This window comes from Olea europaea, unplaced genomic scaffold, assembly GCF_002742605.1.
Source record: "Olea europaea var. sylvestris unplaced genomic scaffold, O_europaea_v1 scaffold2574, whole genome shotgun sequence".
Taxonomy (NCBI): Eukaryota; Viridiplantae; Streptophyta; class Magnoliopsida; order Lamiales; family Oleaceae; genus Olea; species Olea europaea.
The window spans coordinates 39,184-42,252 of NW_019244036.1; the positions used below are offsets into that span (position 1 = coordinate 39,184).

At 36.0% G+C, this 3,069-nt stretch overlaps 1 pseudogene; it reads right to left on the bottom strand.

The window, feature by feature from the left end:
* Positions 1-1,508: 1,508 nt before the first annotated feature.
* Positions 1,509-2,507, bottom strand: LOC111382899 (annotated as a pseudogene).
* Between the last annotated feature and the right edge of the window lie 562 nt (positions 2,508-3,069).

A 3,069-nucleotide genomic window follows, 5' to 3' on the forward strand; every position in this document is an offset into this window, starting at 1 on the left:
AGAATGAGAAGTTGCATATGAATTAGGGACCATAACCATATATATATAGTTTCTATATATATTTCGCTCATCATGAAATACAATTCTAAAGGAATTTGGTCTTTTCGCATATAATTCGGTCCACACTTTATTTAGATGCCCCAAGTCCAATTATTAAATTCTTTATTAGATCACTTTAATTTTGGGCTAAACTTTAAAGTAGCCATCATACACAAGTAATTACATATGTGGCAAATTAATGATTTCCCAACAAGTGCGACACGAAAGCATATGGGCTACTTGGACAAGGTGTATAGTAAACTACTAATGTATTGTGTGTGCACTTAATAATTTCAGCTTTGATAAAAGACATGTCTTTCATGTTTTCAATACTCCAATTATATGTCTTCATGAATTGCCATATCATCTAAAACTTGAACCAAATCTTTATTTCACACTTTTGGATTCTAATTTGTGACTATATTCATAATTCATCAACATCTTTTGCGAAGCAATAAATCGACTACCTTGTTGAATATGTCTATTGAAATTAATAATTTTCTATTATGATTCTGCAATTGGTCAACATAGAGTCGTGGAATTTAATCGAATCACAACAGAGCCATGTGAAGGAGAAAAATATGGAGTCTGAAGAAATTGAAGGTGCATGTTACACCCCCTGCCACTAGCTGCCAACTAATCGAACACAGGCCACAATTCGAGGTGGCAAAGTGCCTAACACACCAATATAAAGTGAGCCAGAATCCAGGTGGATAGTTTCCATCCCAAAGCAAACAAATTTTGAGCCGCAACGCCTAGAAGCTTGGGCATAAGATATGAATATTTAGGCAAGGATTTATCTAAAATAATCTTATGAATGATGGATGTGACATCTCTGCAATGGATACCAATGTATTGAGTCCAAACTAGAAGCATTAAATGCTTGCCCATCTATGGAATGATAGATGGACGTTGATGAAGAGACACTTCAAACCAGTAGATGAAACCACGTGTTCTCTATCCAACGATTCTCCTTCCAACGATTCTCCTTCCATCATTTTCTTTATAAATACCTATGATCTAAATCTTTGTAAGGCAACATAACTTCACAATCCAAGTAACCACCATTTCTTCTTCCCCTTTGAGACAATTTAAAAAGGTCCGACGGTCTTTGCAACCGAAATCAATTGTACAGATCATAATCTACTAACTTGATTGTTGGAGTGTTCATGACCTCAACTACCATTGCTGGGAATGGCCACGAGATGCCGATCGTTTGTCCCAAATGTGAAGGGAGGAATGTATGTGGAGTTGCTCTCCGTTGATGATAAGACCCGTCCTGAATCATCCTAGTGGACCCGAAACATGACGAGCACCGATGATAGATGCTGACTAGATGTCAAATCTATCACCAAGGCTGACTACGAGTTACTATAAAAAAAATTCATTAAAATGAAATGCTTATGTAAAACATAATGTGATGGGCCCAAATTATTTATTTCATGCTTCATCAATATGAGTTATAACACTCAACATGTCATGTGGCTCTCATTCTCAAATGTAGCCTGTATTGTTCTCTCGCCATCTTGGCTTGAATTTACCCTTTGTATATGGATCATAACAAGCGAATCTTTGTTGAATTTGTGTGTGACATATTGCCATCAGTGTACAATATTTGTTGCATTTTGATCCAAGGTTCGGTTAATTGAAAACACAGAGACTTTTTCTGGAACATCCACCAATTGTATCTTCCAAGCAAGAATGACTCCAAAACTTGCACCTCCACCTCCTCTTATGGCCCAGAAGAGATCTTCACCAATGGATTTTCTGTCGAGAATTCTTCCATTGACATCAACCATGCGCGCATCAATTATATTATCTGCTGCAAGCCCATATTTTCTTAATAATGGTCCATACCCTCCTCCACTGAAATGTCCACCAACTCCAACAGTAGGGCAAACACCAGCAGGAAAACCTAGGGTTTGACTGTTCTCTGCAATTCTATAGTATAGTCGCCGATTGTTGAACCAGCTTGAACCCATGCAGTTTTGTTCTTAACATCAACGCTTATTTGCCGTAGGTTGATAAGATCAAGGATGACAAAAGGGACTTCTGATGTATAAGAAAGTCCTTCATCGTCATGACCACCACTTCGAACCCGTATTTGCAAGCCATTTTCTCTGGCGCAATATACAACAGACCGAATCTGGGATTCAAGCGTAGGGGTAACAATGACTAATGGCTTAGGCGTCGTGTCTGACATGAACCGAAGGTTTTTTATGGAGAAATTTAGGATGGATAAGTATGAAGGGTTGTTTGGGGTATAAATAATATTGGAAATGGAAGCGTTATTGTCTGATCGAAGGGACATACACTGAAGAAAATCACCGTGTCCATCAGAAGAAACTGCCCATGAACACGAAAAAATAACTGGAAAGGCAAATAAAAAGGAAAATATAATTGGAGTCTTCATCAATATTTAACGTAAAGCTGATTAATTTGTGTATTAGAGCGTAGAACGGGTTCAATTTATAGTATCCGGAAGGAGCATGCTTACTTTGAAATTACAATGAATATTAATATGACCATCAGGTTTGAAATTCCTGCTATAATGATTGTATGTTAGCGAATGGTCCGATTAAATTTGCTGTCGTGAACAAGTTTCTCAACATTATTTTGTTCACTTACGTTGTCTTTCCAATTTTTATTTTCTAGCTAAGAGAAGAAAATTATGTTTGCATGGTGTAACAGAGTAGTATTTGAAACAAGAAATGTATCCCCATTGATTATTTTGAATAATTAATTTATTTTTAGAATTTTCTTCAACGAAGAAGTCACAAATTTCCAGATTATCTGATATTTCAATGTCATATATTTTGACATTTCTTAAATTTATATGAATTTATGACCTGCTTTTATAGACTCTGGTGAATGTCTACTTGAATATCTATGCTCCTGGAATGAACCGGATAACCATAAATAGACTTAAATCTACAATCTTTAAGAATTCAAAACTTGATTTGTATGCAAAGATTTTTATAAGCCGACGGAACATGCTAATTCTAATTTTTTTAGTCTGTTTTAAAAATC